Below are 22617 nucleotides of genomic sequence, written 5' to 3'. Positions count from 1 at the left end.
TTCTGGGAACATTTAGCGATTTTTGTTGTCGTGAGCCGGTTTTGTGCGGAAGGGTATGACGCAGATTATTCTGGAGATGGTTAACTCATTAAAAACAATTATTTCGACTGTTTTAGCCATAATTTACGTAAACGGTCGCGACACGAGGAATGCCCAGGGAGGTCACCCATCCTAGCTCTGTCATCGCGCCAGAACGCTTAACTTCATGGTTTTGATTGGGCAAGAATAGTGCCACGTGTTGTCCATCGCTGCCCGCTCCACACGTACTCGAGGGATATAAGAATAAACATCCCACTTAATGTCGGGTGCGATCATACCAGCATTAATGCATCGTATCCCATCAGAACTCCGAAGTTAAGCGTGCTTAGTCGAGAGCAGTACTAGGATGGGTGACTCATTGGGAAGTCCTCGTGTTGCACCCCTTTTCGAGTTTTTCTATTTTTGATTAATTGATGACAGATGATTTTTGGTTCAAATCATCTGAATCTCGATCGGGACCAGATAAGACATGTGAAATCCACGTGGCTCGAGCACTGCCAGATTTGGACAAAATTGTAGTCTAATTTGATTGTAAACGGGCAAACGAACGAGACTCCTTACTCCGCAATGAGCTGGCGAGAGTTTAGCCGAATTGCTTCTCTAGGACCCTCTAATTTGCGATCATCCGCTTCTGTTGAACTTCCGTTTCCTCGAGAAATCAGCTTAGGAAGTTCGAAATTCGATTCTGGTTCCATTTTATCCTATCCCAGGCATAATAATTGCTTTACATTCGTTGTTTTCTTCTTCTTATTTTTTTTCTATTTTCTGTGAACATTTAGCCATAATTTACGTAAACGGTCGCGACACGAGGATTTCCCAGGGAGGTCACCCATCCTAGCTCTGTCATCGCGCCAGAACGCTTAACTTCATGGTTCTAATTGGGCGAGAGCAGTGCCACGTGTTGTCCATGGCCGCCTGCTCCACACGTACTCGAGGGATATAAGAATAAACATCCCACTCAATGTCGGGTGCGATCATACGAGCACTAATGCATCGGATCCCATCAGTACTCCGAAGTTAAGCGTGCTTCGGCGAGAGCAGTACTAGGATGGGTGACCCCCTGGAATGTCCTCGTGATGCATCTCTTTTCGTGTTTTTCTATTTTTGATTACTTGTTGACAGAAGATTTTCGGCTGAAATTAAGCGTGCTTGGGCGAGAGCAGTACTAGGATGGGTTACCCCCTAGGAAGTCCTCGTGTTGCACCCATTTTTGCGTTTTTCCATTTTTAATTACTTGTTGACAGACGAATTTCGGCTCAAATCATCTGAATCTCGATCAGGACCAGATAAAACATGTGAAATCAACGTAGCTCGGGCACTGCCGGATTTGGACAAAATTTTAGCCTAATTAGATTGTAAACGGGCAAACGAACGAGACTCATTACTCAGCAATGAGCTGACGAGAGTTTAGCCGAATTCTTTCTCTAAGACTCTCTAATTTGCCATTTTCCGCTTCTGTTAAGCTTCCGTTTCCTCGAGAAATCCGCTTAAGAAGTTCCAAATTCGATTCTGGTTCCATTTTATCGTATCCCAAACATAATAATAGCTTTACATTTGTTATTTTCTTCTTCTTATTTTTTTTTCTATTTTCTGGGAACATTTAGCGATTTTTGTTATCGTGAGCCAGTTCTATACGGAAGGGTATTGCGCAGATTACTCCGGAGACGGTTAACTTATTAAAAACAATTATTTCGACTGTTTTATCCATATTTTACGTAAACGGTCGCGACACGAGGACTGCCCAGGGAGGTCCACCCATCCTAGCTCTGCCATCGCGCCAGAAAGCTTAACTTCATGGTTCTGATTGGGCGAGAGCAGTGCCGCGTTTTGTTCCTCGCCGCCCGCTCCACACGTACTCGAAAGATATAAGAATAAACATCCCACTCAATGTCGGGTGCGATCATACCAGCACTAATGCACCGGATCCCATCAGAACTCCGAAGTTAAGCGTGCCTGGGCGACAGCAGTACTAGGATGGGTGGCCCCCTGGAAAGTCCTCGTGTTGCACGCCTTTTCGTGTTTTCTATTTTTGATTACTTGTTGACAGATGATTTTTGGCTGAAGTTAAGCGTGCTTGGACGAGAGCAGTACTAGGATGGGTGACCCCCTAGGAAGTCCTCCTTTTGCATCCCTTTTCGTGTTTTTCCATTTTTAATTACTTGTTGACAGACGAATTTCGGCTCAAATCATCTGAATCTCGACCGGGACCAGATAAGACATGTGAAATCAACGTAGCTCGGGCACTGTCGGATTTGGACAAAATTGTTGCCTAATTTGATTGTAAACGGGCAAACGAACGAGACTCATTACTCTGCAATGAGCTGACGAGATTTTAGCCGAATTCCTTCTCTAAGACCCTCTAATTTTCGATTTTCCGCTTCTGTTAAGCTTCCGTTTGCTCGAGAAATCCGCTTAGGAAGTTCGAAATTCGATTCTGGTTCCATTTTATCGTATCCCAGGCAAAATAATAGCTTTACATTCGCTATTTTCTTCTTCTTATTTTTTTTTCTATTTTCTGGGAACATTTAGCGATTTTTGTTGTCGTGAGCCGGTTCTGTGCGGAAAGGTATTAAGCAGATTACTTCGGAGACGGTTAACTCATTAAAAACAATTATTTTTACTATTTTATCCATAATTTACGTAAACGATTGCGACACGAGGACTGCCCAGGGAGGTCACCCATCCTAGCTCCGCCTTCGCGCCAGGACGCTTCACTTCTTGGTTCTAATTGGGTGAGAGCAGTGCCGCGTGTTGTCCATCGCCCGCTCCACATGTACTCGAAGGATATAAGAATAAACATCCCACTCAATGTCGGGTGCGATTATACCAGCAATAATGCACCGCATCCCATCAGAACTCCGAAGTTAAGCGTGTTTGGGCGAGAGCAGTACTAGGATGGGTGACCCCCTGGAATGTCCTTGTGATGCATCCCTTTTCGTGTTTTTCTATTTTTGATTACTTGTTGACAAAAGATTTTCGGCTGAAGTTAAGCGTGCATGGGCGAGAGCAGTACTAGGATGGGTGACCCCCTAGGAAGTCCTCGTGTTGCACCCCTTTTCGTGTTTTTTCATTTTTAATTACTTGTTGACAGACGAATTTCGGCTCAAATCATCTGAATCTCGATCAGGACAAGATAAAACTTGTGAAATCAACGTAGCTCGGGCACTGCCGGATTTGGACAAAATTGTAGCCTAATTATATTGTAAACGGGCAAACGAACGAGACTCATTACTCCGCAATGAGCTGGCGAGAGTTTAGCCGAATTCTTTCTCTAAGACCCTCTAATTTGCCATTTTCCACTTCTGTTAAGCTTCCGTTTCCTCGAGAAATCTGGTTAGGAAGTTCGAAATTCGATTCTGGTTCCATTTTATCGTATCCCAAACATAATAATAGCTTTACATTCGTTATTTTCTTCTTCTTATTTTTTTTTCTATTTTCTGGGAACATTTAGCAATTTTTGTTGTCGTAAGCCGGTTGTGTGCGGAAGGGTATGACGCAGATTATTCTGGAGATGGTTAACTCATTCAAAACAATTATTTCGACTGTTTTAGCCATAATTTACGTAAACGGTCGCGACACAAGGAATGCAAAGGGAGGTCACCCATCCTAGCCCTGTCATCGCGCGAGAGCAGTGCCGCATGTTGTCCATCGCCGCCCGCTCCACACGTACTCAAGGGATATAAGAATAAACATCCCACTCAATGTCGGTTGCGATCATACCAGCCCTAATGCACCGGATCATTAGAACTCCGAAGTTAAGCGTGCTTGGGCTAGAGCTGTACTAGGATGGGAGACCCCCTGGGATGTCCTCGTGATGAACCCTATGTGTTTTTCTATTTTTGAATACTTGTTGACAGACGATTTTCGGCTGAAATTAAGCGTGCTTGGGCGAGAGCAGTACTAGGATGGGTGACCCCCTAGGAAGTCCTCGTGTTGCACCCCTTTTCGTGTTTTTCCATTTTTAATTACTTGTTGACAGACGAATTTCGGCTCAAATCATCTGAATCTCGATCAGGACCAGATAAAACATGTGAAATCAACGTAGCTCGGGCACTGCCGGATTTGGACAAAATTGTAGCCTAATTTGATTGTAAACGGGCAAACGAACGACACTCCTTACTCCGCAATGAGCTGGCGAGAGTTTAGCCGAATTCCTTCTCTAAGACCCTCTAATTTGCTATTTTCCGCTTCTGTTAAGCTTCCTTTTCCTCGAGAAATCCGCATAGGAAGTTTGAAATTCGATTCCGATTCCATTTTATCGTATCCTAAGAATAATAATAGCTTTACATTCGCTATTTCTTCTTCTTATTTTTTTTCTATTTTCTGGGAACATTTAGCGATTTTTGTTGTCATGAGCCGATTCTGTGCAGAATGGTATGACGCAGATTACTCCGGAGACGGTTAACTCATTAAAAACAATTATTTCGACTGTTTTATCCATAATTTACGTAAACGGTCACAACACGAGGATTGCCCAGGGAGGTCACCCATCCTAGCTCTGCCATCGCGCTTCACTTCATGGTTTTGATTGGGTGAGAGCAGTGCCGCCTGTTGTCCATCGCCCGCTCCACACGTACTCGAGGGATATAAGAATAAACATCCCACTCAATGTCGGGTGGGATCATACCAGCACTAATGCATCGGATCCCATCAGAACTTCGAAGTTAACCGTGCTTGGACGAGAGCAGTACTAGGATGGGTGACCCCCTCGGATGTCCTCGTGTTTCACCCTTTTTCGTGTTTTTCTAGTTTTTATTACTTGTTGACATACGATTTTCGGCTCAAATCATCTGAATCTCGATCGTGACCAGATAAAACATGTGAAATCAACGTAGCTCGATCACTGCCGGATTTGGACAAATTTGTAGCCTAATTTGATTGTAAACGGGCAAACGAACGAGACTCCTTATTCCGCAATGAGCTGGCGAGAGTTTAGCCGAATATCTTCTCTAAGACCCTCTAATTTGCGATTTTTCGCTTCTGTTAAGCTTCTGTTTCCTCGAAAAATCCGCATTGGACGTTTGAAATTCGATTCCGGTTCCATTTTATCGTATCCTAGGAATAAAAATAGCTTTACATTCGCTATTTCTTCTTCATTTTTTTTTCTATTTTCTGGGAACATTTAGTGATTTTTGTTGTCATGAGCCGGTTCTGTGCGGATGGGTATGACGAAGATTACCCTGGAGACGGTTAACTCATTAAAACAATTATTTCGACTTTTTAATCAATAATTTACGTAAACGGTCCCGACACGAGGACTGCCCAGGGAGGTCACCCATCTTCGTTCTGCCATCGCGCCAGGACGCTTAACTTCATGGTTCTTATTGGGTGAGAGCAGTGCCGCATGTTGTCCATCGCCGCCCGCTCCACACGTAATCGAGGGATATAAGAATAAACATCCCACTCAATGTCGGGTGCGATCATACCAGCACTAATGCACCGGATCCCATCTGAACTCCAAAGTTAAGCGTGCTTGGGCGAGAGCAGTACTAGGATGGATGACCCATTGGGAATTCCTCGTGTTGCACCCCTTTTCGTGTTTTTCTATTCTTGATTACTTGTGGACAGACGATTTTCGGCTCAAATCATCTGAATCTCGATCGGGACCAGATAAGACATGTGAAATAAACGTAGCTCGGGCACTGCCGTATTTGGACAAAATTGTAGTCTAATTTGATTGTAAACGGGCAAACGAGCGAGATTCATTACTCCGCAATGAGCTGGCGAGAATTTAGCCGAATTCCTTCTGTAAGACCCTCTAATTTGCGATTTTAAGCTTCTGTTAAGATTCCGTTTCCTAGAGAAATCCGCTTAGAAAGTTCGAAATTTGATTACGGTTCCATTTTATAGTATCTTAGGCATAATAATAGCTTTACATTTGCTATTTTCTTATTCTTATTTTTTTCTATTTTCTGGAAAAATTTAGAATTTTTTGTTGTCGTGAGCCAGTTCTGTGCGGAAGGGTATGACGCAGATAACTCCGGAGACGGTTAACTCATTAAAAATAATTATTTCGACTGTTTTAGCCATAATTTACGTAAACAGTCGCGATCAGAGGACTTCCCGGGCGGTCACACACCCTAGCTCTGCCATCGCGCCAGAACACTTAACTTCATGGTTCTGATTGGGCGAGAGCAGTGCCGCGTTTTGTCCATCGCCGCCCGTTCCACACGTACTCAAGGGATATAAGAATAAACATCCCACTCAATGTGGGATGCGATCATACCAACACTAATGCACTGGATCCCATCAGAACTCCGAAGTTAAGCGTGCTTGGGCGAGAGCAGTACTAGGATGGGTGATTCATTGGGAAGTCCTCGTGTTGCACCCCTTTTCGAGTTTTTCTATTTTTGATTAATTGATGACAGATGATTTCGGTTCAAATCATCTGAATCTCGATCGGGACCAGATAAGACATGTGAAATCCACGTAGCTCGGGCACTGCCAGATTTGGACAAAATTGTAGTCTAGTTTGATTATAAACGGGCAAACGAACGACACTCATTACTCTGCAATGAGCTGGCGAGATTTTAGCCGAATTCTTTCTCTAAGACCTCTAATTTGCGATTTTCCGCTTTTGTTAAGCTTCCGTTTCCACGAGAAATCAGCTTAGGAAGTTCGAAATTCGATTATGGTTCCATTTTATCCTATCACAGGCATAATAATTGCTTTACATTCGTTGTTTTCTTCTTCTTATTTTTTTTCTATTTTCTGTGAACATTTAGCGACTTTTGTTGTCGTGAGCCGGTTCTGTGCGGAAGGGTATGATGCAGATTAATCTAGAGACGGTTAACTCATTAAAACAATTATTTCGATTGTTATAGCCTTAATTTACTTAAACGGTCGTGACACGAGGACTGCTCAGGGAGGTCACCCATCCTAGCTCTGCCATCTCGCCAGAACGCTTAACTTCATGGTTCTGATTGGGAGAGAGAAGTGCCGCGTGTTGTCCATCGCCGCCCACTCCACACGTACTCGAGGGATATAAGAATAAACATCCCACTCAATGTCGGGTGCGATCATTCCAGCATTAATGCACCGGATCCCATCAGAACTCCGAAGTTAAGTGTGCTTGGGCGAGAGCAGTACTAGGATGGGTGACCCCATGGGATGTCCTCGTGATGCACCACTTTTCGTGTTTTTCTATTTTTGATTACTTGTTGACAGACGATTTTCGGCTGAAGTTAAGCGTGCTTGGGCGAGAGCAGTACTAGGATTGGTGACCCCCTAGAAAGTCCTCGTGTTGCACCCCTTTTCGTGTTTTTCCATTTTTAATTACTTGTGGACAAAATTGTTGCCTAATTAGATTGTAAACGGGCAAACAAACAAGACTCATTACTCCGCAATGAGTTGGCGAGAGTTTAGCCGAATTATTTCTCTAAGACCCTCTAATTTGCAATTTTCCGCTTCTGTTAAGCTTCCGTTTCTACGAGAAATCCGCTAAGGAAGTTCGAAATTCGATTCTGGTTCCATTTTATCGTATCCCAGGCATAATAATTGCTTTACATTCCTTGTTTTCTTCTTCTAATTTTTTTTCTATTTTCTGGGAATATTTAGCGTCTTTTGTTGTCGTGAGCCGGTTCTGTGCAAAAAGGGTATGATGCAGATTACTCTGGAGACGGTTAACTCATTAAAAACAATTATTTCGATTGTTTTAGCCTTAATTTACGTAAACGGTCGCGACACGAGGACTGCTCAGGGAGGTCACCCATCCTAGCTCTGCCATCGCGCCAGAACGCTTAACTTCATGGTTCTGATTGGGCGAGAGCAGTGCCGCGTGTTCTCCATCGCCGCCAGCTCCACACGTACTCGAGGGATATAAGAATAAACATCTTACTCAATGTCCGGTGCGATCATACCAGCACTAATGCAACGGATCCCGTCAGAACTCCGAAGTTAAGCGTGCTTGGGCGAGACCAGTACTAGGATGGGTGATCCCTTGGGAAGTCCTTGTGTTACATTACTTTTCGTGTTTTTCTATTTTTGATTACTTGTTGACAGACGATTTTTGGCTAAAATCATCTGAATCTGGATCGGGACAAGATAAAACATGTGAAATCAACGTAGCTTGGGCAGTGCTGGATTTGGACAAAATTGTAGGCTAATTTGATTGTAAACGGGCAACCGAACGAGACTCATTACTCCGCAATGAGGTGGCGAGATTTTAGCCGAATTCCTTCTCTAAGACCCTCTAATTTGCGATTTTCCGCTTCTGTTAAGCTTCCGTTTTCTCGAGAAATCCGCTTAGGAAGTTCGAAATTCGATTCCAGATCCATTTTATCGTATCACATGCATAATAATAGCTTTACATTCGCTATTTTCTTCTTCTTATTTTTTTCTATTTTCTGGGAACATTTAGCGATTTTTGTTATTGTGAGCCAGTTCTATACGGAAGGGTATGACGCAGATTACTCCGGTGACGGTTAACTTATTAAAAACAATTATTTCGACTGTTTTATCCATATTTTACGTAAACGGTCGCGATACGAGGACTGCCCAGGGAGGTCCACCCATCCTAGCTCTGCCATCGCGCCAGAAAGCTTAACTTCATGGTTCTGATTGGGCGAGAGCAGTGCCGCTTGTTTTTCCTCGCCGCCCGCTCCATAGGTACTCGAAAGATATAAGAATAAACATCCCACTCAATGTCGGGTGCGATCATACCAGCACTAATGCACCGGATCCCATCAGAACTCCGAAGTTAACCGTGCCTGGGCGAGAGCAGTACAAGGATGGGTGGCCCCCTGGAAAGTCCTCGTGTTGCACGCCTTTTCGTGTTTTTCCATTTTTGATTACTTGTTGACAGACGATTTTCAGCTCAAATCTTCTGAATCTCGATCGGGACCAGATAAGACATGTGAAATCAACGTAGCTCGGGCACTGCAGGATTTGGACAAAATTGTAGGCTAATTTGATTGTAAACGGGCAAACGAACGAGGCTTATTACTCCGCAATGAGCTGGCGAGATTTTAGCCGAATTCCTTCTCTAAGACCCTCTAATTTGCGATTTTCCGCTTCAGTTAAGCTTTTGTTTCCTCGAGAAATCCGCTTAGGAAGTTCGAAATTCGATTCCTGTGCGGAAGGGTATGACGCAAATTACTTCGGAGACGGTTAACTCATTAAAAACAATTATTTCGACTGTTTTAGCCATAATTTATGTAAACGGTCGCGACACAAGAACTTCTCAGGTAGGTCACCCATCCTAGCACTGCCATCGCTCCAGAACGCTTAACTTCATGATTCTGATTGGGCGAGAGCAGTGCCGCGTGTTGTCCATCGCCGCTCGCTCCACACGTACTCGAGGGATATATGAATAAACATCCCACTCAATGTCGGGTGTGATCATACCAGCACTAATGCACCGGATCCCATCAGAACTCCGAAGTTAAGCTTGCTTGGGCGAGAGCAGTACTAGGTTGGGTGACCCCCTGGGAAGTCCTTGTGTTACATTACTTTTCGTGTTTTTCTATTTTTGATTACTTGTTGACAGTCGATTTTCGGCTAAAATCATCTGAATCTGGATCGGGACAAGATAAAACATGTGAAATCAACGTAGCTTGGGCAGTGCTGGATTTGGATAAAATTGTAGGCTAATTTGATTGTAAACGAGCAACCGAACGAGACTCATTACTCCGCAATTAGGTGGCGAGATTTTAGCCGAATTCCTTCTCTAAGACCCTCTAATTTGCGATTTTCCGCTTCTGTTAAGCTTCCGTTTTCTCGAGAAATCCGCTTAGGAAGTTCGAAATTCGATTCCAGATCCATTTTATCGTATCTCATGCATAATAATAGCTTTACATTCGCTATTTTCTTCTTCTTATTTTTTTCTATTTTCTGGGAACATTTAGCGATTTTTGTTGTCGTGAGCCAGTTCTATACGGAAGGGTATGACGCAGATTACTCCGGAGACGGTTAACTTATTAAAAACAATTATTTCGACTGTTTTATCCATATTTTACGTAAACGGTCGCGACACGAGGACTGCCCAGGGAGGTCCACCCATCCTAGCTCTGCCATCGCGCCAGAAAGCTTAACTTCATAATTCTGATTGGGCGAGAGCAATGCCGCTTGTTGTTCATCGCCGCCCGCTCCACACGTACTCGAAAGATATAAGAATAAACATCCCACTCAATGTCGGGTGCGATCATACCAGCACTAATGCACCGGATCCCATCAGAACTCCGAAGTTAAGCGTGCCTGGGCGAGAGCAGTACTATGATGGGTGGCCCCCTGGAAAGTCCTCGTGTTGCACGTCTTTTCGTGTTTTTCTATTTTTGATTACTTGTTGACAGACGATTTTCAGCTCAAATCTTTTGAATCTCGATCTGGACCAGATAAGACATGTGAAATCAACGTATCTCGGGCACTGCCGGGTTTGGACAAAATTGTAGGCTAATTTGATTGTAAACGGGCAAACGAACGAGACTCATTACTCCGCAATGAGCTGGAGAGATTTTAGCCGAATTCCTTCTCTAAGACCCTCTAATTTGCGATTTTCCGCTTCTGTTAAGCTTCTGTTTCCTCGAGAAATCCGCTTAGGAAGTTCGAAATTCGATTCCGGTTACATTTTATCGTATCCCATGCATAATAATAGCTTTACATTCGCTATTTTCTTCTTCTTATTTTTTTTCTTTTATTTTGGGAACATTTAGCGATTTTTGTTTTCGTGAACCGGTCCTTTGCTGTAGGGTATGACGCAGATTACTCCGGAGACGATTAACTCATTAAAAACAATTATTTCGACTGTTTTAGCCATAATTTACGTAAACGGTCGCGACACGAGGACTTCTCAGGGAGGTCACTCATCCTAGCTCCGCCATCGCGCCAGAACGCTTAAATTCATGATTCTGATTGGGCGAGAGCTAGTGACGCGTGTTGTCCATCGACGCCCGTCTCCAAACCTACTTGAGGAATATAAGAATAAACATCCCACTCAATGTCGGGTGCGATCATGCCAGCACTAATGCACCGGATCCCATCAAAACTCCGAAGGTAAGCGTGCTTGGTCGAGAGCTGTACTAGGATGGGTGACCCCCTAGGAAGTCCTCGTGTTGCACCCCTTTTCGTGTTTTTCTATTTTTGATTACTTGTTGACAGACGATTTTCGGCTCAAATCATCTGAATCTCGATCGAGACTAAATAAGATATGTGAAATCAACGTAGCTCGGGCACTGCCGGATTTGGACAAAATTGTAGGCTAATTTGATTGTAAACGGGCAAACGAACAAGACTCATTACTTTGCAATGAGCTGGCGAGATTTTAGCCGAATTCCTTCTCTAAGACCCTGTAATTTGCGATTTTCCGCTTCAATTAAGCTTCCGTTTCCTCGAGAAATCCGTTTAGGAAGTCCGAAATTCGATTCCGGTTCCATTTTATCGTATCCCAGGCATAATAACAGCTTTACATTCTCTATTTTTTTCTTCTTTTTTTTTTTTCTATTTTCTGGGAACATTTAGCGATTTTTGTTGTCGTGAGCCGGTTCTGTGCGGAAGGGTTTGACGCAGATTACTCCAGAGACGGTTAACTCATTAAAAACAATTATTTCGATTGTTTTATCCATAATTTACGTAAACGATCGCGACACGAGGACTTTCGAGGGAGGTCACCCATCCTTGCTCTGCCACCGCGCCAGAACGCTTAACTTCATGGTTCTGTTTGGACGAGAGCAGTTCCGCGTTTTGTCCATCGCCTCCCGTTCCACACGTACTCGAGGTATATAAGAATAAACACCCCACTCAATGTCGGGTGCGATCATACCAGCACTAATGCACCGGATCCCATCAGAACTCTGAAGTTAAGCGTGCTTGGTGAGAGCAGTACTAGGATGGCTGACCCCTAGGGAATTCCACGTGTTGCACCCCATTTCGTGTTTTTCTATTTTTGTTTACTTGTTGACAGACGATTTTTGGCTCAAATCATCTGAATCTCGATCGGGACCAGATAAGACATGAGAAATCAACGTAGCTCGGGCACTGCCGGATTTGGAGAAAATTGTAGGCTAATTTGATTGTAAACGGGCAAACGAACGAGACTCCTTACTCCGCAATGAGCAGGCAAGATTTTAGCCGACTTTCTTCTCTAATACCCTCTAATTTGCGATTTTACGCTTCTGTTAAGCTTCCGTTTCCTCGAGAAATCCGCCTAGGAAGTCCGAAATTCGATTCCGGTTCCATTTTATCGTATACTAGGAATAATAACGGATTTACATTTGCTATTTTCTCCTTCTTATTTTTTTCTATTTTCTGGGAACATTTATTGATTTTTGTTGTCATGAGCCGGTTCTGTGCGGAAGGGTATGACGCAGATTACTCCAGAGACGGTTAACTAATTAAAAACAAGTATTTTGACTGTTTTATCCATAATTTACGTAAACGGTCGTGACAAGAGGACTTCCCAGGGAGGTCACCCATCCTAGCTCTGCATTCGCGCCAGAACGCTTAACTTCATGGTTCTGATTGAGCGAGAGCAGTGCCGCGTGTTGTCCATCATCGCCCGTTCCAAACGTACTCGAGGGATATAAGAATAAACATCCCACTCAATGTCGGTTGCGATCATACCAGCACTAATGCACCGGATCCATCAGAACTCCGAAGTTAAGCGTACTTGGGCAAGAGCAGTACTAGGATGGGTGACCCCAGGAAGTCCTTGTGTTGCACCCTTTTTCGTGTTTTTCTATTTTGTATTGCTTGTTGACAGACGATTTGCGGCTCAAATCATCTGAATCATGATCGAGACCAGATAAGACATGTGAAATCAACGTAGCTCGTGCACTGCCGGATTTGGACAAAATTGTAGGCTAATTGGATTGTAAACGGGCAAACGAACGAGACTCGTTACTCCGCAATGACCTGGCGAGAGTTTAACCGAATTCCTTCTCTAAGACCCTCTAATTTTCGATTTTCCGCTTCTGTTAAGCTTCCGTTTCTTCGAGAAATCTGCTTAGGAAGTTCGAAATTCGATTTCGGTTCTATTTTATCGTATCCCAGGCATAATAATAGCTTTACATTCGCTATTTTCTTCTTCTTATTTTTTTTTCTATTTTTTTCTGGGAACATTTAGCGATATTTGTTGTCGTGATCCTGTTCTGTGCGGAAGTGTATGACGAAGATTACTCCGGAGACAGTTAACTCATTAAAAACAATTATTTCGACAGTTTTATCCATAATTTTCGTAAACGGTCGCGACACGAGTACTGCCCAGGGAGGTCACCCATCCTAGCTCTGCCATCGCGCTAGAACGCTTAACTTCATGGTTCTTATTGGACGAGAGCAGTTCCGCGTTTTGTCCATCGCCTCCCGTTCCACATGTACTCGAGGGATATAAGAATAAACATCCCACTCAATGTCGGGTGCGATCATACCAGCACTAATGCACCGGATCCCATCAGAACTCTGAAGTTAAGCGTGCTTGGGTGAGAGCAGTACTAGGATGGCTGACCCCTAGGGAATTCCTCGTGTCGCACCCAATTTCGTGTTTTTCAATTTTTGATTATTTGTTGACATACGATGTTTGGCTCAAATCATCTGAATCTCGATCGTGACTAGATAAGACATGTGAAATCAACGCAGCTCGGGCACTGCCGGATTTGGAGAAAATTGTAGGCTAATTTGATTGTAAATGGGCAAACGAACGAGACTCGTTACTCTGCAATGAGATGGCAAGATTTTAGCCGAATTCCTTCTCTAAGACCCTCTAATTTGCGATTTTCCGCTTCTGTTAAGATTCCATTTCCTCGAGAAATCCGCTTAGGAAGTTTGAAATTCGTTTCCGGTTCCATTTTATCGTATCCAGGCATAATAATAGCTTTACATTCGCTATTTTCTTCTTCATATTTTTTTTTCTATTTCCTGGGAACATTTAGCGATTTTTGTTGTCGTGAGCCGGTTCTGTGCGGAAGGATATGATGTAGATTAGTCCGGAGATGGTTAACTTATTAAAAAAAATTATTTCGACAGTTTTATCCATAATTACGTAAACAGTCGCGACACGAGGACTTTCCAGGGAGGTCACCCAGGCATAATAATAGCTTTTCATTCGCTATTTTCTTTTTCTTATTTTTTTTATTTTTTGGGAACATTTAGCGATTTTTGTTGTCATGAGCCGGTTCTGTGCGGAAGGGTATGACGCTGATTACTCTAGAGACTGTTAACTCATTAAAAACAATTATTTCGATTGTTTTATCCATAATTTACGTAAACGGTCGTGACACGAGGACATTTAAGGGAGGTCACCCATCCTAGCTCTGCCATCGCGCCAGAACGCTTAACTTCATGGTTCTGATTAGGCGAGAGCAGTGCCGCGTGTTGTCCATCGTCGCCCGCTCCACACGTACTCGAGGGATATAAGAATAAACATCCCACTCAATGTCGGGTGCGATCTTACTAGCACTAATGCACCGGATCCCATCAGAACTCCCAAGTTAAGCGTGCTTGGGCGAGAGCAGTACTAGGATTGGTGACCCCCTGGGAAGTCCTCGTGTTGCACCCTTTTTCGTGTTTTTCTATTTTTGATTACTTGTTGACAGACGATTTTTTGCTCAAATCATCTGAATCTCGATCGGGACCATATAAGACATGTGAAATCAACGTAGCTCGGGCACTGTCGGATTTGGAGAAAATTGTAGGCTAATTTGATTGTAAACGGGCAAACGAACGAGACTCGTTATTCCGCAATGAGCTGGCAAGATTTTAGCCGAATTCCTTCTCTAAGACCCTCTAATTTGCGATTTTCCGCTTCTGTTAAGATTCCGTTTCCTCGAGAAATCCGCTTAGGAAGTTTGAAATTCGTTTCCGGTTCCATTTTATCGTATCCAGGCATAATAATAGCTTTACATTCGCTATTTTCTTCTTCATATTTTTTTTTCTATTTCCTGGGAACATTTAGCGATTTTTGTTGTCGTGAGCCGGTTCTGTGCGGAATGATATGATGTAGATTAGTCCGGAGATGGTTAACTTATTAAAAAAAATTATTTCGACAGTTTTATCCATAATTACGTAAACGGTCGCGACACGAGGACTTTCCAGGGAGGTCACCCATCAGAACTCCGAAGTTAAGCGTGCTTGGGCGAGAGCAGTACTAGGATGGGTGACCCCCTGGAAGTCCTCATGTTGCACCCCTTTTCGTGTTTTTTTTTAATTACTTGTTGACAGACGATTTTCGGCTCAAATCATCTGAATCTCGATCGGGACCAGATAAGACATGTGAAATCAACGTAGCTCGGGCACTGCCGGATTTTAACAAAATTGTATGCTAATTTGATTGTAAACGGGCAAACGAACGAGACTCATTACTCCGCAATTAGATGACCAGATTTTATCCTAATTCCTTCTCTAAGACCCTCTAATTTGCGATTTTCCGCTTCTGTTAAGCTTCCGTTTCCTCTAGAAATCCGCTTAGGAAGTTCGAAATTCGATTCCGGTTCCATTTTATCGTATCCCAGGCATAATGATAGCTATACATTCTCAATTTTCTTTTTCTTATTTCTTTTTCTATTTTTTTGGAACATTTAGCGATTTTTGTTGTCGTGAGCCGGTTCTGTGCGGAAGGATATGACATAGAATACTCCGGAAACGGTTAACTCATTAAAAACAATTATTTCAACTGTTTTATACATAATTTACGTAAACGGTCGCGACATGAGGACTTCCCAGGGAGGTCACCCATCCTAGCTTTGCCATCGCGCCAGAACGCTTAACTTCATGGTTCTGATTGGGCGAGAGCATTGCCGCGTGTTGTCCATCACCGCACGCTCCACACGTACTCGAGGGATATAAGAATAAACATCCCACTCAATGTCTAGTGCGATTATACCAGCACTAATGCACCGGATCCCATCAGAACTCCGAACTTAAGCAAGCTTGGGCGAGAGCAGTACTAAGAAGGGTGACCCCTGGGAACTCCTCGTGTTGCACCCTATTTCGTGTTTTTATATTTTTGATTACTTGTTGACAGACGATTTTCGGCTCAAATAATCTGAATCTCGATCGGGACCAGATAAGACATGTGAAATCAACGTAGCTCGGGCATTGACGGATTTGGACAAAATTGTAGGCTAATTTGATTGTAAACGGGCAAACGATCGAGACTCGTTACTCCGCAATGAGCTGGCGAGATTTTAGCCGAATTCCTTCTCTAAGACCCTCTAATTTGCGATTTTCCGCTTCTGCTAAGCTTCTGTTTCCTCGAGAAATCCGCTTAGGAAGTTCGAAAATCGATTTCGATTCCATTTTATCGTATCCCAGGCATAATAATAGCTTTTCATTCGCTATTCTTTTATTCTTATTTTTTTTTCTATTTTCTGTGAACATTTAGCGATTTTTGTTGTCGTGAGCCGGTTTTGTGCGGAAGGGTATGACGCACATTACTCCGGAGACGGTTAACTAATTAAAAACAATTATTTCGACTGTTTTATCCATAATTTACGTAAACGGTCGCGACACGAGGACTTCCCAGGGAGGTCACCCATCCTAGCTCTGCCATCGCGCCAGAACGCTTAAATTCAAGGTTCTGATTGGGCGAGAGTAGAGCCGCGTGTTGTCCATCGCCGCCCGCTCCACATGTACTCGAGGGGTATAAGAATAAACATCCCACTCAATGTCGGGTGCGAACATACCAGCACTAATACACCGGATCCCATCAGAATTCCGAAGTTAAGCGTGCTTGGGCAAGAGCAGTTGTAGAGGCCCGAAATTCGTACTTGAAAATTTTGAAATTTTCTTTTTAAATTAATAAAATGCCTCATTCATAAAATAAACTGAATAAAAATTTTAATGCTTAATGCAACAGCGGAATAAAAGTTTTAAATGTCGAAATAGCAGCGGAAGTAAATATCTGTTTCAAAACAACAACTTAAAATAATTCATCGCGATAAAAATGAGTTTGCGTAAAAATGAAAAATAAACTGATAAATGAGGTTCTCGGGTTCCTACTATTGCCGACCCAAGCTAGCTCACTGGTCCCCGCCCTCGGTCTCGACCTCATCAAGACCTACAACAATCAAGTCTAGTGCTATTTTTTTATTTTTATTTTTTTTTATATTTTCTGTTAATATTTAGCGATTTTTGATGTCGTGAGCCGGTTCTGTGTGAAAGGGTACGACACAGATTACTCCGGAGATGGTTAACTCATTAAAAACAATCATTTCGACTATTTTAGCCATAATTTACGTAAACTTTCGCGACACGAGGACTTCCCAGGGAGGGCACCGATCGTAGCTCTACCATCGCGCCAGAACGCTTAACTTCATGGTTCTTATTGGGCGAGAGCAGAGCCGCGTTTTGTCCATCGTCGCCCGCTTCACACGTACTCGAGGGATATAAGAATAAACATCCCACTCAATGTCGGATGCGATCATACCAGCACTAATGCAACGGATCCCATCAGAACTCTTAAGTTAAGTGTGCTTGGGCGAGAGCAGTACTAGGATGGGTGACCCCCTGGAAGTCCTCGTGTTGCACCCCTTTTCGTATTTTTCTATTTTTGATTACTTGTTGACAGACGATTTTCGGCTCAAATCATCTGAATCTCGATCGGGACCAGATAAGACATGTGAAATCAACGTAGCTCGGGCACTACCGGATTCGGACAAAATTGTAGGCTAATTTGATTGTAAACGGGCAAAACGAACGAGACTCGTTACTCCGCAATAAGATGGCGAGATTTTAGCCGAATTCCTTCTCTAAGACCCTCTAATTTGCGATTTTTCGTTTCTGTTAAGCTTACGTTTCCTCGAAAAATCCGGTTAGGATGTTCGAAATTCGATTCCGGTTCCATTTTATCGTATCCCAGGCATAATAATAGCTTTACATTCGTTATTTTCTTCTTCTTATTTTTGTTCTATTATCTGGGAAAATTTAGCAATTTTTGTTGTCGTGAGCCGGTTCTGTGCGGCAGGGTATGACGTAGATTACTCCGGATTCGGTTAACTCATTAAAAACAATTATTTCGACTGTTTTATCCATAATTTACGTAAACGGTCGCGACACGAGGACTTCCCAGGGAGGTCACCCATCCTAGCTCTGCCATCGCGCTAGAACGCTTAACTTCATGGTTCTCATTGGGCGAGAGCAGTGCCGCGTGTTGTCCATCGCAGCCCACTCCACACGTACTCGAGGGATATAAGAATATACATCCCACTCAATGTCGAGTGCGATCGTACCTGCAATAATGCACCGGATCCAATCAGAACTCCGAAGTTAAGCGTACTTGGGCGAGACCAGTACTAGGATGGGTGACCCCCTGGAAGTCCTCGTGTTGCACCACTTTTCGTGTTTTTCTATTTTGGATTACTTGTTGATAGACAATTTTCGTCTCAAATCATCTGAATCTCGATCAGGACCAAATAAGACATGTGAAATCAACGTAGCACGGGCACTGCCGGATTTGGACAAAATTGTAGGCTAATTTGATTGTATACGGGCAAACGAACGAGACTCATTACTCCACAATAAGCTGGAGAGATTTTAGCCGAATTCCTTCTACAAGACCCTCTAATTTGCGATTTTCCGCTTATGTTAAGCTTCTGTTTCCTCGAGAAATCCGCCTAGGAAGTTCGAAATTCCATTCCGGTTCCATTTTATCGTATCCCAGGCATAAAAATAGCTTTACATTTGATATTTTCTTCTTCTTATGTTTTTCTATTTTCTGGGAACATTTAGCGATTTTTGTTGTCGTGAGCCGGTTCTGTGCGGAAGGGTATGACGCAGATTACTCCGGAGACGGTTAACTCATTAAAAATAATTATTTCGACTGTTTTATCCATAATTTACGTAAACGGTCGCGACACGAGGACTTCCCAGGGAGGGCACCCATCCTAGCTCTACCATCGCGCCAGAACGCTTAACTTCATGGTTCTTATTGGGCGAGAGCAGAGCCGCGTTTTGTCCATCGTCGCCCGCTTCACACGTACTCGAGGGATATAAGAATAAACATCCCACTCAATGTCGGATGCGATCATACCAGCACTAATGCAACGGATCCCATCAGAACTCTTAAGTTAAGTGTGCTTGGGCGAGAGCAGTACTAGGATGGGTGACCCCCTGGAAGTCCTCGTGTTGCACCCCTTTTCGTATTTTTCTATTTTTGATTAGTTGTTGACAGACGATTTTTGGCTCAAATCATCTGAATCTCGATCGGGACCAGATAAGACATGTGAAATCAACGTAGCCCGGGCACTACCGGATTTGGACAAAATTGTATCCTAATTTGATTTTAAACGGGCAAACGAACGAAAATCATTATTCCGCAATGAGCTGACGAGATTTTAGCCAAATTCCTTCTCTAAGACCTTCTAATTTGCGATTTTCCGCTTCTGTTAAGCATCTGTTTCCTCGAGAAATCCGTTTAAGAAGACCGAAATTCGATTCCGATTCCATTTTATCGTATCACAGGCATAATAATAGCTTTACATTTGCTATTTTCTTCTTCTTATTTTTTTTTCTATTTTCTGGGAACATTTAGCGATTTTTGTTGTCGTGAGCCGGTTCTATGCGGAAGGGTATGACGTAGATTACTCCGGAGACTGTTAACTCAATAAAAACAATTATTTCGACTGTTTTATCCATAATTTACGTAAATGGTCGCTACACGAGGACTTCCCAGAGAGGTCACCCATCCTAGCTCTTCCACCACGCTAGAACGCTTAACTTCATGGTTCTGATTGGGCGAGAGCAGTGCTGCGTGTTGTCCATCGCCGCCCTCTCCACACGTACTCGAGGGATATAAGAATAAACATCCCACTCAATGTCGTGTGCGATCATACCTACAATAATGCACAGGATCCCATCAGAACTCCGAAGTTAAGTGTGCTTGGGCGAGAGCAGTACTAGGATGGGTGACCCCCTCGGAAGTCCTCGTGTTGCACGCCTTTTTTTCGTGTTTTTCTATTTTTGATTACTTGTTGACAGACGTTTTTTGGCTCAAATCATCTGAATCTCGATCGGGACCAGATAAGACATGTGAAATCAACGTAGCTCGGGCACTGCCGGATTTGGACCAAATTGTAGCCTAATTTGATTGTAAACGGGCAAACGAACAAGACTCATTCTCCGCAATGAGCTGGCGAGATTTTAGCCGAATTCATTCTCTAAGACCCTCTAATTTACGATTTTCCGCTTCTGTTAAGCTTCTGTTTCCTCAAGAAATCCATTTAGGAATTCCGAAATTCGATTCCGGTTCAATTTTATTGTATCTCAGGCATAATAATAGCTTTACATTCGCTATTTTTTTCTTCTTATTTTTTTCTATTTTCTGGGAAAATTTAGCTATTTTTGTTGTCGTGAGCCGGTTCTGTGCGGAAGGGTATGACGCAGATTACTCAGGAGACGGTTAACTCATTAAAAACAATTATTTCGACTGTTTTATCCATAATTTACGTAAACGTTCGCGACACGAGGACTTCCCAGGGTGGTCAACCATCCTATATCTGCCATCGCGCTAGAACGCTTAACTTCATGGTTCTGATTGGGTGAGAGCAGTGCCGCGTGTTGTCCATCGCCGCCTCCTACACAAGTACTCGAGGGATATAAGAATATACATCCCACTCAATGTCGGGTGCGATCATACCAGGACTAATGTGGGGACCCGGACGCTAATCATCTTCTTAATCATCTTTGGGATTTAATTATCAATTGAGATAATCAGGGTCTAAAAATTTTTCTTTTTTTAAAATGTAAGTGCGGAACGTAATGGAATTAACTAATATACATCTCAGTATAAAAGTACAATAATGTACAACAATTATTCAAACTAGTCTAAGGTTTAACTACTAAATTTCAAGTATTAAACCAAGTCTACATCCAAGACCGGAATCACCACTCTAATCTCGATCTCTCATCATCCTCTTGACCCTGATCCTGTCCCTCCTGTTGTCATGCACACACACAAACAAGACAACAGCCGGATACTCCGGTGAGAATAAATCCCAGTATAAATAATGTATACAAGCAGTTAACTGAATTAACATAAAAGCATGAATTATATCTTATCACATGTAGCATAGTCAATAACATGTATCAATACCAATCTGTAAATAAAACATGAATCGTAATCTACGAAACATAAACCAATACGGATCTGTAAATCAAGTTCTAGTCTCGATATCTAAGACTCGACTCATCTCTTATTCTAATCTAGGGATCCCGATCTAATTTAGACTTTGGTATGCTGTATCGAATGTCTACAATAGACGTCGATCTACATCTAAGCTCATCGATACACCGTAAGTCTAGAGTCTACGCGGTTCTGACAAAGCCTCGGCGATTCTGCCCTAGTTAGGCGGATCTGCCCTAGACTCAAACTCTGGCTCTACTATAATTCAATAGACTAAACATATCAATCTGATAATCTGCAAATATCAATGCAATAAGGTAAAGTATGTGATTTTGGGAAACTCAAGTCAAACCTAACTCGAGTTGTGCAATCCCGAATCAACATTTATTTATACCTTTATCTTCTCGATCCGACGAAGACGAAGTCTCGTATTCCAATCTGTCCATAACCAGTCTGGCAATGACAATCGCATAAATACAATATTAGTATATAAATCAATTCAAGACTTGTTCTGATCAATACTCAAACCAATACATAATCTGATCCATATCTGAACAAGGCACAATCTAATTAATATCAACGATATCACGATACAATCGAAATCATTACTGAATCTGATCAATCTAAATCAATATTGAATCTGATCAATATCAATCTACTGATGTTTCGACGGCATAACAATACAGTCACGATAACCCCGTCTATCTCAACATCACAGATATAATATCAGAATTCATAACCAGTATCAGTACAACTCATAATCTGAATAATAACACAATTCTGGTATAGAATCTCAACTAAATCAACTCTGAAACTCATAACAATTTCATAAACAGTCTATTCTTTAATCTGACTTTGATTCTATGATGTCTAAACGTGTCAAGAACATCATATATGAATTCCATTTAATTCTGACAACATCATAATTTCAGAACATGTCTAAACGTAACAAAACTTACGTCCAGTTGTAGCATGCGTTGATTGGAACACAGTACTGAAGTCGGATTCAAATACAGACGGACGGATTTTTCATAAATCTCGATCAAAAGCAGAAGCTGCTTCTTCCGTTCCTTTCTTTCTTTTTCCTTCTGAGGATTACCGTTTGTATGTTTATATATATACATACATATTTCGTGCATGCAAGGCAAGTGGCTCACTTCTTCATAAAACACGTCTCGCGCATATGCGCGACCACAATCGGCGCATATGCGCGAGACACTCGGTCTCCGCGCATATCCTGTACATCGCCTCGCGCATATGCGTGAGACCCTCTGGAGTCACTCGCATAGGCTTCGCGCATATGCGTGACATCTTCCGCGAATATGCGCGAGGTCTTCTGCCTGTTTGGCGCATGTGCGCGCATCCGGTCGCGCATGTGCGCCGATGCTACTGTCCTAGCACATCCATTTTCACACGCTATCTCATTTCGTGTCTCGGTTAGTGAACGTCCTGCTTTTTTTTGCTTTAAAAGTACTAGAAATTTTTTTTTCCTCTCTCTAAAAATTTTCGGCTTCACTAAAATATTTTAACCC

The 22617-nt window shown here is 42.7% G+C and overlaps 19 non-coding genes and 4 pseudogenes across 19 annotated transcripts; all 23 read left to right on the top strand.

Annotated features, from left to right (window-relative positions):
• Positions 1–303: 303 nt before the first annotated feature.
• On the top strand, positions 304–422 carry LOC142510094 (5S ribosomal RNA). Its single transcript, XR_012808226.1, has one exon. It is a non-coding gene; the product is annotated as a 5S ribosomal RNA (ribosomal RNA).
• Positions 423–1005: 583 nt separating this feature from the next.
• Positions 1006–1124, top strand: LOC142509823 (5S ribosomal RNA). The gene has a single exon (XR_012807974.1). It is a non-coding gene; the product is annotated as a 5S ribosomal RNA (ribosomal RNA).
• An 807-nt stretch (positions 1125–1931) lies between these two features.
• LOC142517336 (5S ribosomal RNA) lies at positions 1932–2050 on the top strand. The gene has a single exon (XR_012813087.1). It is a non-coding gene; the product is annotated as a 5S ribosomal RNA (ribosomal RNA).
• An 802-nt stretch (positions 2051–2852) lies between these two features.
• Positions 2853–2971, top strand: LOC142511631 (5S ribosomal RNA; annotated as a pseudogene).
• A 774-nt stretch (positions 2972–3745) lies between these two features.
• Positions 3746–3862, top strand: LOC142512665 (5S ribosomal RNA; annotated as a pseudogene).
• A 790-nt stretch (positions 3863–4652) lies between these two features.
• Positions 4653–4771, top strand: LOC142509755 (5S ribosomal RNA). Its single transcript, XR_012807911.1, has one exon. It is a non-coding gene; the product is annotated as a 5S ribosomal RNA (ribosomal RNA).
• Positions 4772–5451: 680 nt separating this feature from the next.
• On the top strand, positions 5452–5570 carry LOC142514056 (5S ribosomal RNA). Its single transcript, XR_012809969.1, has one exon. It is a non-coding gene; the product is annotated as a 5S ribosomal RNA (ribosomal RNA).
• Positions 5571–6251: 681 nt separating this feature from the next.
• LOC142507091 (5S ribosomal RNA) lies at positions 6252–6370 on the top strand. The gene has a single exon (XR_012805356.1). It is a non-coding gene; the product is annotated as a 5S ribosomal RNA (ribosomal RNA).
• Positions 6371–7050: 680 nt separating this feature from the next.
• On the top strand, positions 7051–7169 carry LOC142507113 (5S ribosomal RNA). The gene has a single exon (XR_012805377.1). It is a non-coding gene; the product is annotated as a 5S ribosomal RNA (ribosomal RNA).
• A 715-nt stretch (positions 7170–7884) lies between these two features.
• On the top strand, positions 7885–8003 carry LOC142508529 (5S ribosomal RNA). The gene has a single exon (XR_012806738.1). It is a non-coding gene; the product is annotated as a 5S ribosomal RNA (ribosomal RNA).
• Positions 8004–8686: 683 nt separating this feature from the next.
• LOC142506337 (5S ribosomal RNA) lies at positions 8687–8805 on the top strand. Its single transcript, XR_012804632.1, has one exon. It is a non-coding gene; the product is annotated as a 5S ribosomal RNA (ribosomal RNA).
• Positions 8806–9370: 565 nt separating this feature from the next.
• LOC142516474 (5S ribosomal RNA) lies at positions 9371–9489 on the top strand. The gene has a single exon (XR_012812267.1). It is a non-coding gene; the product is annotated as a 5S ribosomal RNA (ribosomal RNA).
• Positions 9490–10172: 683 nt separating this feature from the next.
• Positions 10173–10291, top strand: LOC142515523 (5S ribosomal RNA). The gene has a single exon (XR_012811366.1). It is a non-coding gene; the product is annotated as a 5S ribosomal RNA (ribosomal RNA).
• A 686-nt stretch (positions 10292–10977) lies between these two features.
• LOC142507292 (5S ribosomal RNA) lies at positions 10978–11096 on the top strand. The gene has a single exon (XR_012805552.1). It is a non-coding gene; the product is annotated as a 5S ribosomal RNA (ribosomal RNA).
• Positions 11097–11780: 684 nt separating this feature from the next.
• LOC142508701 (5S ribosomal RNA) lies at positions 11781–11898 on the top strand. Its single transcript, XR_012806905.1, has one exon. It is a non-coding gene; the product is annotated as a 5S ribosomal RNA (ribosomal RNA).
• A 682-nt stretch (positions 11899–12580) lies between these two features.
• Positions 12581–12696, top strand: LOC142510244 (5S ribosomal RNA). The gene has a single exon (XR_012808368.1). It is a non-coding gene; the product is annotated as a 5S ribosomal RNA (ribosomal RNA).
• A 687-nt stretch (positions 12697–13383) lies between these two features.
• On the top strand, positions 13384–13502 carry LOC142515792 (5S ribosomal RNA). Its single transcript, XR_012811617.1, has one exon. It is a non-coding gene; the product is annotated as a 5S ribosomal RNA (ribosomal RNA).
• A 903-nt stretch (positions 13503–14405) lies between these two features.
• Positions 14406–14524, top strand: LOC142506312 (5S ribosomal RNA). The gene has a single exon (XR_012804607.1). It is a non-coding gene; the product is annotated as a 5S ribosomal RNA (ribosomal RNA).
• Positions 14525–15833: 1309 nt separating this feature from the next.
• Positions 15834–15951, top strand: LOC142511392 (5S ribosomal RNA; annotated as a pseudogene).
• Positions 15952–17378: 1427 nt separating this feature from the next.
• On the top strand, positions 17379–17496 carry LOC142508677 (5S ribosomal RNA). The gene has a single exon (XR_012806881.1). It is a non-coding gene; the product is annotated as a 5S ribosomal RNA (ribosomal RNA).
• Positions 17497–18180: 684 nt separating this feature from the next.
• LOC142511465 (5S ribosomal RNA) lies at positions 18181–18298 on the top strand (annotated as a pseudogene).
• Positions 18299–18980: 682 nt separating this feature from the next.
• Positions 18981–19098, top strand: LOC142508675 (5S ribosomal RNA). Its single transcript, XR_012806879.1, has one exon. It is a non-coding gene; the product is annotated as a 5S ribosomal RNA (ribosomal RNA).
• A 684-nt stretch (positions 19099–19782) lies between these two features.
• On the top strand, positions 19783–19901 carry LOC142507437 (5S ribosomal RNA). The gene has a single exon (XR_012805696.1). It is a non-coding gene; the product is annotated as a 5S ribosomal RNA (ribosomal RNA).
• The last annotated feature ends 2716 nt before the right edge of the window (positions 19902–22617 follow it).

This window comes from Primulina tabacum, chromosome 10 (assembly GCF_025594145.1).
Source record: "Primulina tabacum isolate GXHZ01 chromosome 10, ASM2559414v2, whole genome shotgun sequence".
Lineage (NCBI taxonomy): Eukaryota > Viridiplantae > Streptophyta > Magnoliopsida > Lamiales > Gesneriaceae > Primulina > Primulina tabacum.
Note: the sequence above shows the minus strand (reverse complement) of the source record. Positions and strands in the feature narration are given on the sequence as shown.